The sequence below is a fragment of the Calonectris borealis genome, chromosome 3 (assembly GCF_964195595.1).
Source record: "Calonectris borealis chromosome 3, bCalBor7.hap1.2, whole genome shotgun sequence".
In the NCBI taxonomy this organism is placed as follows: domain Eukaryota; kingdom Metazoa; phylum Chordata; class Aves; order Procellariiformes; family Procellariidae; genus Calonectris; species Calonectris borealis.
The window spans coordinates 110422579-110436800 of NC_134314.1; positions in this window are offsets into that span (position 1 = coordinate 110422579).

The following is a 14222-nucleotide window of genomic DNA, read 5'->3' on the forward strand; positions in this document are numbered from 1 at the left end:
GGAAACGCTCATGTTTGAAATGGTATCACAAATATATAATGTCATAGGTATTTCATTTGTGGCTTGTTTTGAGAGATCCACAAAACCCAGTAGTCATGGCAAAGCCAACTTCTTTTGTTTTGTATGGTTACAGTTAAAAAAGACCAAATGACACTTTGCAGTTCTGTGAACCGAAGCACAGTGCTCTGTACCACTTCACAAGAAAGAAGTGGTGACTGGATTTAGTTCAAAGCTGTAAGAAAATGTAGAGAGCAGACCAATAATACCAATAGTAACAGAGCTTTATTTCTGAAAGGAAAATTAATTCAGCAGCAATAAATAAAGGTGCTATTCACAAGAAGCCACTTATATTGCTGATGTGCAATGTCACATAAATGTGAGGTTAGGAAATGTGAGAATTAAGGTCATCTGTGCAATTGATATCTAAGGGTGGATCCATCCTTTCTTCTCCTTTCCTCTTTCTTTCTTTCCCCTTTCATTCCAAGAGCTTCAGGAGACTTCTTCCACTGGTGCAAGACTAATTGTTTTGGGATTGGGGGCAATTCCACCTCTGATTAGCAGGAACATGTATAAATTAGCACACCTCCCTGAATAAGGCTTTCTCTCACTAATGAGAAAATCTGTCCAGGGCATAAAGGTTAGGAGTATTCCATTCCAAAGATGAAGATTTGGATGCTCTGACTCTTGTTTTGCCTCCCTTTATACCCAGAATAGGTTTACTAGGCTGGTTGGAAGGAACTGACCGAATCTTCTGTGTTATTAATGTTACTTATCTGTCCATAGAATTATCAAGAGCTATCTTAGAAAAATATTAAAGCTGAGTCATATACCAATAAAAGCAAACAAATTCACTCTGGCAGCTGCAATAGTGAATTTAACTTACTCTTGCTATGCCTAGGCAGAGCGTGGCATATGGTACCGTGGTGATTTCATTTCATTTCAGAGTTTCTTTTTGACGTATCATGAAGTCTAATCAAGTCTCAAAGGGAGTTACTGGAAGAGCAAAGGCAACTCTTTCAATATACTACTGTGGTGGGTTGACCCTGGCTGGACGCCAGGTGCCCACCAAAGCCGCTCTATCACTCCCCTCCTCAACTGAACAGGGGAGAGAAAACATAACGAAAGGGTCGAGATGAGGACAGGGAGAGATCAGTCACCAACTACCGTCACGGGCAAAACAGACTCGACTTGGGGAAATTAGTTTATTTCCCCAATATTATTACCAATCAAATCAGAGTAGGATAGTGAGAAATAAAACCAAATCTTAAAAACACCTTTCCCCTACCCCTCCTTTCTTCTCCAGGCTTAACTTTACTCCCAATTTTCTCTACCTCCCCCCCTCCAGCAGCACAGGGGGACAGGGAATGGGGGTTGCCGCCAGTTCATCACACGTTTTCTCTGCCGCTCCTTCCTCCTCACGGGGAGGACTCCTCACACTCTTCCCCTGCTCCAGCGTGGGGTCCCTCCCACAGTAGGCAGTCCTCCACGAACTTCTCCAACGTGAATCCTTCCCACGGGCTACAGTTCTTCATGAATTGCTCCAGTGTGGGTCCCTTCCACGGGGTGCAGTCCTTCAGGAACAGACTGTTCTAGCGTGGGTCCCCCGCAGGGTCTCAAGTACTGCCAGAAAACCTGCTCCAGTGGATCCACTCTCCACAGGTTCACAGGTCCTGCCAGGAGCCTGCTCCAGCGCGGGCTTCCCACAGGGTCACAGCCTCCTTCGGGCACATCTACCTGCTCCACTGTTGACCTCCATGGGCTGCAGGGGGACAGCCTGCCTTACCATGGTCTTCACCATGGGCTGCAGGGGAATCTCTGCTCCGGCGCCTGGAGCACCTCCTCCCCCTCCTTTTTCACTGACCTTGGTATCTGCAGAGCTGTTTCTTCTCATTATTCTCACTCCTCTCTCCAGCTGCAATTGCTGTTGCACAGCAGCTTTTTTTGCTGTTCTTAAATATGTTATCCCAGAGGCGCTACCACTGTTGCTGATGGGCTCAGCCTTGGCCAGTGGCGGGTCCATCTTGGAGCCGGCTGGCATTGGCTCTATCGGACATGGGGGAAGCTTCTAGCAGCTTCTTACAGAAGCCACCCGTGTAGCCCCCCCACTACCAAAACTTTGCCACGCAAACCCAATGCAACTACAAACAAGGAGCTCTGTGCATCTTACTGCCACATGTAAAGCCACCTATGAGCATCGCTGGAGAATTGACCAGGTGTAAACGTCTAAATTCAATCTGTGCAAAGACCTCTGCATCTCTAATATGTACAGGCAAGCAAGCAGTGTTCTTCAGAGGTTGAAGCAGAGGTTGTGTGTGGATCTCCTCCTGACTCTCTGTTTTGATCAAATGTTCAGAGTGTGAAAAGCACAGGTGCTGCCTCGATTTTCCTAAACATTCAGCAAGATACAGCCTATTCATTGATGATAACTATGAGATTTCAAAGTGAAAAGTGACGTGTTAAGCAGGCGATAGGATTGTTTTACTGATTGAAATTGCAAGTGAAAAGATTATCTTTTCTTTTGAGAAGTATGCCAATTTTTAAGGCACAGACAGCAAGAAGAATGGTGATTTTCACAGGCCGGAATGCAAATTATTGAATGGCACAGTATTACTATGGATCCTGGAAAATGGAGATGTTAGCTGTTTTAATATGAGAGCTGTACTTACTCTCTGACCATCATTAAGCGGATATTGCTCAGATGGTGTGTTGTTCACAGTAATCTGGGTCTTGCTCATGTCTGACTCACGTCTCCTGCATTCTCATCAGGGATCTATATTTCTTACCATTCTGGCCTCCGAGGTACTGAGCCTCCTGTATCTTGCCGTATGTGGGAGGCCTGAGATCAAACATCAGGGAGCAGTAGCAGTCACTGCCAGAGTTTCCTGATATGAAGATGTCAGACAGTGCCCAGTTCTTGGGATCCAACATGGATTTTTCTTCTTCCAGCAGTTAAAGTGTACTTAAGGGGGGTGGGGGGAAGCCAGAATGTGAGTCAGAAAGGTGCAAACTTGTAGTTAGAGAAGAATGGGCTTTCCAGTTCATCTCATTCTTTTGTTTAACAGCCCTGCATCCTATTTTATATCATCATAGGGGAATATCCAGACCTTGTGCATTAAGGATGACAGAAAATGGACACCCATAGAAGTGAAGTGAGCAGGCTTTCACTAGACAATGTGCTTAGCTGAGATTCAGGGTGAAGAGGGAATTTTTTTTACACCAGGATTGCATGATAATTCACAAATGTCTGTTTGGATAGATTTGGATAGGAATCCAATCAAAATCCCCAAGGTCCCCAGCAAAGGTGTCCTTCAAAGAGCCATGATCCTCCACATAGACAGAGTGACTGTTGGACAGTCAAGGCTGCCTTGTGGTGTCAGACCAGAATCTCAGAAACCTTCTGCCATCAATGAGCAGATCCCCTTGCTCACAGCTTTTGATGATATTAAGGAGAATCTTAACACTAAGATAATTCTGCTGACATTCCCAGACCCTTTTCTGGAGATGATATTGAAGTACGAGGAGTGGAGCCAGACAAAGAGAGGTCAGTTTTCAGGAGGTGAAAGAAAAATTGTGACAGCAGAGCACAGCAGATTGAACAAGTCATTTAGTACGTAACAGTGACCACCATGCATGTGGTGATGGTTTTCTCTACTGCTCTGCATGCCTGTTACTGCAACTGAACAAAACTGGCCCTGAGTAGCAAATTTTCATAGAATGTGTAAATTTTGAATCCTGGGTCCTCCAGACTCCTTATGATTTTTGCTGTAAGGGGTCCATCTGCACCTCATCAAAGTCCTCATAAATTTCTGAATAGGTTTGGAATGGCTGACTAGATTATTGCTCTAATTTATCCACATATACTATCAGTAGTTACCTACTTGTTCTTTTAATTAGGCTAAAATTTGCCAAAGCATATGAAAAATTGCTTATCCCACTGAAAACAGAATTATATGCTGAGAGCTCGCAGCCCATTCTTCAACTTTCGCATAAATACTTTTATTGCGTATTTTTGTGTTCTGCATTAGAAGTGTAGAACGTGGGACACATGGGAACGTGTGCTGTTTGTGAACACTGTACTTTCCACCAGCATCTGCTCCTTGAGGAGGCTAAATGTGGAAGCATGTTCTAATGGTTGAGCTGTACAAACAGTTTATTCTCTATTCTGCAACAGCATGGGTAAAGCAGCAAAAATTGTATCTGGCTGAGTTGACCCAGAGTGAAACCTGACCAAGAGGCTTTAGTTTTGAGCTTCAGTTGTGTGTTGCAGGGAGACTCATTTTTTTAACTTTTGAAAAGTAAGTGTGACTGAATTTGACCTTGAAAGATCCCGTTGGGATGAGAAATAAAAGGTTTTATATTAGAAAATGTCAAAATCAAAAGTAGCAACTTTCCCCTCATTCTTTTCTTTTTTTCCTTTTTGCCAGTCATAAATGATTGTCCCAAATGCATTCAGACTTCACTAATAGCATAGGTTATGTCATCACACTGCTTTTTTCTGCAAATAAGCTCTTCATCCCAGACTTGTGGCTTGGCTGTTGAGTTAAGGTTTGCCACGAGGATGACGCTAAAGCAGTACACCACAGACTGGAGGGAGGGGAGCTGTGGACATCCTGTACCAGCAGCAGTGTCACTACCTGTGTGGCACTGCAACCCTGCAGGCAAAGGAAAAAGAAACGTCAAACCCTGGTAGCAGTGGGATAAAACTGCTTAGAAACTCTCAGCTACGGGTTGCCTTGTTGCCCATCTTTTTGTAAAGCAAGCAGGTTTGGCTAATTAATTAGGAAAAAGTAGGTGAATTAATTGGACTTAAATCCTTGGATGATGAATATTGACCTAAGCTTCCAAATGTCTGTGCAACAGCTCTCCTTTCTGCACATGATATACAAAGAAATGCCACATTCTCCCACTTCTAAAGAGTTTCAGAGTAATGTTTATCCTGACAGAGCCCATGTTGTAAGCATGTCTAGTTTTTGCTGCAGTTAATTCTTTCTAGCCTAGCAAAAAGGCATTGCGTATTTGAAGTTCCCTCTCTCTTGAAAGCCTTATTATCAGGCAGCGCTAGCTCTGAGGAAGACCTGCCTCAGTTGGGAGGCTGCATGTATTTGCCAGTGGGGCCATAGGCTGATTGAAGATCCACCGAGGCAGTCATTGATTGACCCAGCATCTCCCCTCCTCAGGAAGATCTCAGTGAAGAAACACTTTTCTATGAGGGACAAGGTTTGAATAAGCCTTGCTGTAATGAGTGCAAAAGGAGGCTAAATTCCCTTTATTTTTTCCACACCCTTACTCATTCCATCACTTCACTTTGGGTTTTACTGAAGTCAGTACATCAAAGATTGGCATAACCTAGAATATGCCGGAGGGAAGCAGCTTCACTGGTAACAAGTTGTTTTCCTTCTGGGATCTTTCAGAAGTGGTCTCTTTTCCTCACCTCTTTTGAACTGGTTAATTAAACAGGCATATTGGACTGACCATTCATGCCGCAGATTTTTGTTACACTTACTGATTTTAGAAGGATTTTTTTTGTGTACAAAGCTAAAGCAAAACTTCTGTAAATTGGAGGAGGTCCCATTTGCAAAATCAATGTAGTAAAGAATATAAGAAGAGCAATATTGCATGCCTTTATGTAAAATAATATCTGATGGCTATTTTGGTGAATTATGGAGACATTAATTGATATTGGAGCCTATGATGAATCTCTGCTCTAGGACAAATGTCACAGTTAGTATCAAATACCCAGCAGGGTCCTTCAGAGACACTGTGGAGACTGATACCTCTCTCTACACAGAGATGGTACAGGATAGCCTCACACTGTTCCTTTTCTCCAATCGCCTTCTCTCACAGCAGAATTCCTCCTAGAAGGGAGAAAGATAGTTCATTCTCAGTGGTCTGGGGACAATGATCAAATTTGATTCATGATAATCTGGATAAACAATACCTTGAACTGGTTGAAAACCGGTTCACATATTGTACAATTTATCACAACTGTAAGACTATAAAGAAAACATTAGATCATGTCCCACATAGCTGTATGTTCATTACCCACATAGCCATGGGGCAAATTCTTTCATATGTCAGATCTGATGTCTTTCATTGTCAGATTGTGCTTTTGTTGGGAGGGAGGCCAGAGTTGCTTCAGTTCTGATGTTACTTGTTCACAGAAAAATGTATGTTTAATTCTGAAAGAAAAAAGATAAAAAAGAAAAAAAAAAAGGCTTAGGTACTTTAATGGCCACATCACACTCCCAAAACAGCAACAGATATCACCAAACTACAGCATATCAGGATGATGGTTCATACCAAAGGCAAAATTGATCTAATAAGTCACCAAGAACACTCCTTTTGAAAGTGCCATGTCCTCACACCAACCAAGAGCTACCCATTTGAGCTCACTAGATGTGACAGCCCCGCTGTGACAACTGGGTGCGGCTTTGGCAATAACCTCTAGAAAAATATATAATGCATGGGCACTTCAGAGAACAGCACCATACAGAGGGCACTCTGGTGGAACAGAAACATTTGGAAAATGTTCCCATCACTACCCACGGTTTCAAGTCTCTGCAGAATCCTTCTTCTCTAGTACGTGAGCTGAAAACATACTTCAAACATACATCAGCATCTTTCCATTCATTAAGGTATTTATGTAGAGGTAGGATCTGCACTTGAGTCTACCTTGAGGGTGTAATTATGTGTTGCTAATGTAACTAATGGCTAGAATGTTGCTAATGGCTAGAACTGGTGATCCAAACAGCAGCATATGAAAGGTCAATATGCAGAATGCAAGGTTGTGTGGAGCAATTGGAGGAAAAATGGAGTCTGATTTAACAGAGTAAGAAGGAAGAGGGAGGGCAAGGGCAGTGAATGAGAGAGTAACAAGATGACTTTTAAAAATGGGCCCTGCAGAGGTGAAAACAAAAACCTTAACTCCATCAATTATATGCAATGAATGTCTTAAAAAGAAAGATAATAGATAAAGGAAGAAAGAAACAAACCCCAGAATCAGATCCAAACATTCAATGGATGTAAATGGGTGCAAATTTCAGAGGAGGCGTTTCCACGTATATCATCATGGAAACATTATGTGTATATCCCCATGGATGCCCTTAAAACATGATAGGAAGTGGCATGCCTTAAAAGGCAAGTCACGGTATAAAATTCTGATCTCATATACCCTTGAACATCCAAAAGTGGTTTCTACCAAGAGTCTGCATGGCACAAATGAAAGCAGGACTTAACTCCTACCTTCATGTCATTTGCCACCATACTTTGCATTTTCTCATGTGCCATCTGACAAATCCGTGTGACTGTTAACTCTACTGACAATCAGAAAATGTCAGAACCCAGTGCAGCGTTATTACAGGGATTTATTTGATTTCCCACATAAATTTAAAATAGTATCATATCTTAAAAAAAAAAAAAAAACAGGCTAATTTTCTTGTCTTGAAACTGTCTAGTGGTCACTTTTTTGCTTCTATCACTGCTTTGAGGTGCTGTCATTCATTTTAATGTAAAATGGTTTTGACACTCGTATAAGGTTCATTCCAGTATCTGATTAAACATTTCAGTTGCTACATAGCTCTCATCCCCATAGCATTTGGATGAGTACATCACTTGTCCAGGCCCAACTCCAGTGGAGGTAAGAATTTAAATCTTATTAAAATTATGCAACCAAAAAAAAAATTGATCTTTCATTTTCTTTGCTGGTTCTTCCCTTGCTTCTCTGCAGATGTAAAAACTAAATGTATCATTTTGGAAAAGAAAAACTCTATCCAACAGTATTAACCCAATTACTTGTCATTGTGGATGGGACCATTACAGTTGATATCATATACATAGTCACAAGTTAATGTATCATGTACTACAAATTGACTCGAGTTTTTTATCCTTGTAATGAGATAGAAAGGAGTGCTATGGGTCTACGACAGTGATAATAAAATAACAAAGGAAATAGGCAGGAAAAAGAGAAATAGAACTTGGACACTCTCTCCTTGTGCATGCTACTCCCACTAACGTAGATTTTAAACTACAAATGGCTTGAAGACCATGGTACCGCACTGATTTATGTCACCTGAAGATCTGCTCTAGTATATTACCACTCATTTCAATGTTGTCATACTCTGCTGAGCCACGGAAGGGCTGGCAGGAGATGCTTTTATGTACATGGAGTTTTGTGACGTACTCTGAGTTTCTGCAGGTCACAATTTTAAGTACTGCTACATGAACTTGTAGCTCAAGAGGGAGGCAATTCACAGCAATTTTATGGAAATCAAGATAGAGGTATCAAGCTAAATTCTTGGTGTGCCTGGGTTGCATGGAAGTAGTTCTCAGCCCTTATTCCCTGCACAGTTCCAGGCTTGTGGTTGCTTATTAGGGAATTTGGTCTTGGGAGAGACTGTTGCTACAGCGATCTCCAAGGGGCATTCCAGGAAATACGGGCTGTGGGTGTGTTCAGAGAGATCCCGGGCCACCTTGAGGATCCATTGTCCTGGGAGGATGGGCCAGTCTGTCCATTCAGAGTCAGAGGCCTGATGCTCAGGACTGTTTATTTATTGTATTTGCTGCATGTCCCTCATCTGATGGTAAACCTTAATGAAGTCTCTGTTACTGGCCATTCCAAACACTCAGCAAAAGTGCAGATCTGTCATTTCTATTACAAAGTGCACAGTTACATTTTTACATATAAGAACAATTTCTGACCAAAAATGTGCTTTCTCTGGTGTGTCTCAGATCAACTAAGAGCTTTGGTTAACCCTCCTCACTTTTAAATATCTGACAGGTGAAGCTGCCTGAGCAGTGTGTTCAGCTGGGCCTTACAGCTCCTCATTTTCCAGGGGATGTTTCTTGCAAGCACCGAGATTGTCTTTATGGAACAGAGGAAGCATGAAAAGGATTTTTCAAAACAAACTAAACAAAACCCGACTGGTCTCTTTATCCTTTAGCTGGAAGCCATTTCTTCCAAAGGAATCTCATCAACAAGAGGGTAATCATAGCTATGGCGCTTAGAGCAAAACAACAAGCAATTTCCTGTACTGTTGTCTTTCCCATTTTCCACAAGTGCAAATAGCTTCAACTACTTCCTCAAAGTTTTATGAGTTTCACAGTGTGGCCAGTGATTAACTGCAAAGGAAATTTTTTCCTCCCTCATTGACTCCTGCTTTTTGGTAACCGTTAAGCCATTCCACAGAAGCGCTGAACGTCAGTCCTAACTAATCACCTGCACAGAAACACAAGGGGAAAGGAAGAGGTGGTAGCAGGAACAGCCCAGCTGAAATGCCGCAGATGAAAGACTTTCCATGTGGCTGGTCTCCGAGTGCTGTGTGGTGTGAACGAGTTGAGTCATGCTCTGAACACTAGAGCATGAGTAAGAACGCTTAGCCTCCTCTGAAGCTTGGTTTTATTGATGAGCTGACAACATCAGCTCCTGTTGCCAGCCTAGCTCCCCTGAGTCACTCTCTGCATGACTTCCTCTGCACTAGTCCTCTCTGCCCAAATAGGTAGTCTCACCCGCTTGCAGCCAGGGCCAACCAGAGCCACCTGCCATCATGACTCAATGGCAACTGTCATGAATTTGGCATGACTAAGCATCAGTGGTAATAACACCAGAAAACAGAGCAAGGGAGGAGGCCTGCAGGAGTTCTGCCTTACCTTCTCATACAGCATTGCCATAATACATGAATAAATACTGACTTCATGAGCAGTGGGGGAAGAGGAGGGGTAAGTCTTATGTGTGCCGGCCCCCGTTTACATGCTGAACTCCTACTGCTGATTGAGGTCCTATATTTGAGAGGCCCAGTGCTGACTGGGATACAGGTTTAGGTGACTTGGGAATGACCATGATATAAAATACCTTTAGACCTGGAGTTTTCAAAGGAGGTAGATTCCTGATGAAGTACAAAGGGTATTGGGCAGTGGGTGGCCTGACATTCATAGCAGGTTCCAGGTTGGCTAGAGGGAGGAGGCAGACCCTGGCCCTAAAGTGTGGGCTTTTGTACAAAGCCCTGGGTGATGCTGCTTTGAATGTAGTGGAACTGCCCTTCTGAAGAGCACTAAGAGCACTCTACTTATGGAAACCACATCTTCTAAGCACACTGGAGGAAGCAAGCTTTGGCTCATTTGTTAATGTTTCCATTAAGAAGGTGATGTTTTTTAGTCAGAGAGTTAGAGTTTCTTCAGTCAGTGTAGGAAGAAGACCACCTGTCTAGTCCGTGCTGATTTACACTGCTCTAGTACTACTATGACTTCTTTGTCAACAAACTCCACTGGGGAAGAATAACAAATGGAGCATGTTCAGTGAATAGTTTGGAATAACAGTGAAAAGAGATTGCAAGATTCACGAACCAAAAAGAGGGCAGCATTTCTTGAATAGCTTATTCACTTGGGTTTGCTCAGTGAGCTGAGAGCAAATGTAGAGCCAGGGAAAGGTGCTGAGGCCAAATAAGCAGAGTGCCAAGGGGATCACAATAGGGACTGCAGGCACTCTTCCAGCTCACTTGACAGCTCTGGGGCCTTAACAAGGGGACCCTAGAGTAAGAACAGCATTGTCTACAAACCATGAAAACTTCTCCATCCATACCACCAGTGTATGGAAGAGCACTTACTTGTTCTAGAGATGAATTCTTTCTCAACAGCTCACCTAGCCACTGGCCTTTTTGCCAGCATTGTTGGGCAGCAGTTGCTAGACCGGATGATAGGCTTGTGAGACAGGAGTTTGGGCAAGGCTCTCTTTGCCACTCTGTCCCCTTTTGCCAACCCCCTAAGTTAAAAAGTTTCTCTAAATGGGAAACAGAGGAGCACATAATGACAGTGCTACCTCTAAATCACTTGATTCCCATCTTCTGCATGGGTTTACTGAATGTGTGAGGAGAATGATTTAGATGCATTGGCAATTTTCCTTGACCTAATGATCCTATACGAACTGTGGCAAGCTTTCAAGCTTCCCTAAGCTGTATGGAATATAAGGACAACAGAAAAATGGCACGTGGTGTCTCCTGGAGCTCTCCCTTTTCTGATGCTTTCATTGCTTCCTTGCAACTTCTATATGCCAAGATCTGGGCTGGGACTTAACACAGAATGCCCACCCTTTAGAAGTTCATCAGCACATGATGCAGATTTCTTCAAAAGAGCTTTTATTGCTCCACTATCAGTTGCCTGGCACAGAAGGAAAGTTAGGTGAATATTCACCTGCCCTGGAACATTCTTTATTTAAATGCAGTTTCAACTGAATACAAAGTTCTTAACTTCTTGGCCAAATTATTCTGCAGAGTCACTTGCTCTACAGATGCTGCATCCTCCTGCTCCTACATGGCAGCATTTCAGCAGTATCTGGAGCGGAAGTGTCGGCCTGTCATAGGATTACACCGAGCTTTGGGATTCTCCCAGGTGGCAGTCATTATATCACTGCACGGTGATATTATTAGCGTATTTTCATCCAGCAACAGTCAATGTCAGATTATTTCAGGATATGTTCAATAGGCATCAACATTTCAAAAAACACCAGACAAATGTCTTTTTACTTGACCTCTTTAATGCAATGTCATAGATCATTTGCGTGTTTAACAGCTCTCAAAACATCGATGCGTGTGTGCTTACAAAATAGATATCTTCTCACTCCTTTTTTTCCTCCTTCAAGTGCCATGAGAAATTATTTAAGGAAGTTTTAATGAAATGCATCTGTCACTTATAAAGATAAATAGCCATAGTATGGCTTTCCATTACTGGAAATGGCAGAATTAAATTAGAAAATTACAATCCTCAGCATCTTCCCTGACTTGTTTTTGCATAATGTGTTAGAAAATATGCCCACATAGGCAGAATGCTGCAATACCAATGGAGCATGCCATAAAATAAGACCTCTTTTTATGGTTGTTTTGTTAGTTTGCATTGGGGAATTTTCTCCCATGGATGATTTTTGGTCCTGTTTTTGGGCAAGAAGGCCCAATTAGTAAAGGGAACCTAACTAGAGTGGCAAATAGATAAAGCCCTCCCTCTCTTCCAAAACATAAGTTCTGGACTTCACTCTATATTGTTACATGGCTCCCAAGCCAAATGGGAAGACCATGGTAGAGCATATGATCCAGACTGTATAATTCCTCATATCCCATTTAGAGGGCATCTCCTTTTCTATTACATGGAGTAAAAATAGTTTTACCATTAAAATCCTTGGGGCCACACTCTGGACAATAGGAATAAATACTGTATTCTGACTCTTAATAGACAAAAAGATGGCTATTAAAGGAGACATTTAAATGAACAGTGGCATGGTGTGAAATTGTCTTTTCAGATGGAATGGGCTCCTTTTAGTCCCTCGTTAGCAAGCTGGTCTTTTTGTCCTCAGAAGCAGATTGTTGGTAATTGGTTTTGTCTTTTTAAGTGAAGAAATAGACTCCTTAGAGTCGGGCCCCATTAGAGTAAGCCAGAATGTGATTTGCAGCCTTTAGCCCTGCTACTTATGGAAGCAAAGAGGTAGCAATTGAAATAAGCACACAATAGAAAGTCCCTCGTGTTTCTCACCTGTGCTTCCAGCTGGTAATGGAGGATGCATGCAGAATACTCGTGTCCCTCAGCCCTTGTGCCCACTCCACGCCAGCAGCATATGCTCCTGCTCCCCTGCTCCGACTTCCAACTCACCCAGCACTCTTCCATTGATTTTCCTGGTGTTTCTGTCTTTACTTTTTTATCGCATGCAAATTTTGCATTTTTTGTTGCGCAGGAGATGGCTTCAGCAGAGACTGGAGTGCTTTACCCGTGCCTGCTACCCACACTCAAGTTTCTTTCTAGGCATGTTCCTGATGAATTCTGATCCCTCACTTCTTGAACAAATGCTTTAACTACTGTGTTTTTATTCAAAGCTGGTCACCAATGCTGTAATGCCCCTCACCAGCTGGTGGGTAGCTGTTAAGCTACAATTCATGCTGAACCCAGTGCTGTCTGTGCACGTCAGGAGTGTTCAGCCAGGAGTCCCGCAGAAATGAGGAAGGACTGCCTTGCATCATATCGTGTGGGTAGTCAAATGCAGATGCAAAGGTTGATGTGAGCAGAGAATGTTCTTGTAACTAATGAATGTAGCAGGTTAAAAGAAGGAATTTCCTTCTCTCTTAAAAAATTATGCTTATTTTTTTCCAAATGAATTTGATGTAATTTTTGTTGTTTCTGTTCATTCCAACCTGCTAAATTCCTGAAACATCCCAAAGATCCCTGTGAAGAAAGGCGGGGGGGTGGGGAGCGGGGGGGGCAGGACAGTAACTGAAGGTCCCAATATATTGAATACATTTTGAGGAATCCCAGGGCTCTCTGAGGATAGGAGGCAAGCAGATAAAACGTATGGGGCATGAAGATGGACTTGTTGAGAGATGAGAGTTTTTAAAGCCCCAGCTGCTTTCCTTTCAGCCTCATCTTAATTGAACTGCTCAGATAACAGCAACCCTTCATGAAGTAAATGCTGGTTATCCTAGCTTTGACCTTCAGTAATCCTCCAGGAGTGCAGATAGGGATGCACATCACTTCACTTTTTTCCTGACTATACAAAGGAAGAAATACTCAGTTTTGAATACCCAGATGAACAGGAACAGCGTAATTGACGAGCACAAATAGCACCAAGGTCACAGAGAAACAGCATAAGCAGTGGTCAGTGTAGCAAGTGCCTGGTATCTAGCAGTATTCAGTTCTTGCAGATGGCAACACACTCCTGTAATGCTCCCAGTTAATTGTGGGGTTTTGTCTGAGCACTTACATCCCAAGATTAGCATGTTTTGCTGACCCTGGTAGGGGATGGCTTATCCTAGGAAGCTCACTCACTGGTCATTTAACTCTGCCTTGCAAGAAGCTTCAGCATGATAGCACTGGGCTGGAGAATGAGTCCGACGGCCTTATAAAAATTCTGGCAGGTAATGAAAGGAAAATGCTATGGAAAACTGACCCTAAGGTGTGGACATGGGCTTCATTTGCACTGTATACTTAACAGCTGATCTTGGAGGGGAAATGCACGGTTGACTAGTGATGATGCAGAATGATTACTGCCTTAACAAAATGCTGCCTCTTTCCATGTCTCATCATACTGAAACCCTCAGGATTTTGATTCAGTTTTGGATGCAAGGAATGGGAAACAGCACCGCACATCATGATGTTGCTCTTTGGCCATAAGACAAAGAGAATAAAATGAATGCTGGGTAAGAGCCATTCTTGAGGCAACGGCAACAACACTTTATCACCCTCTGTGTTTCAAA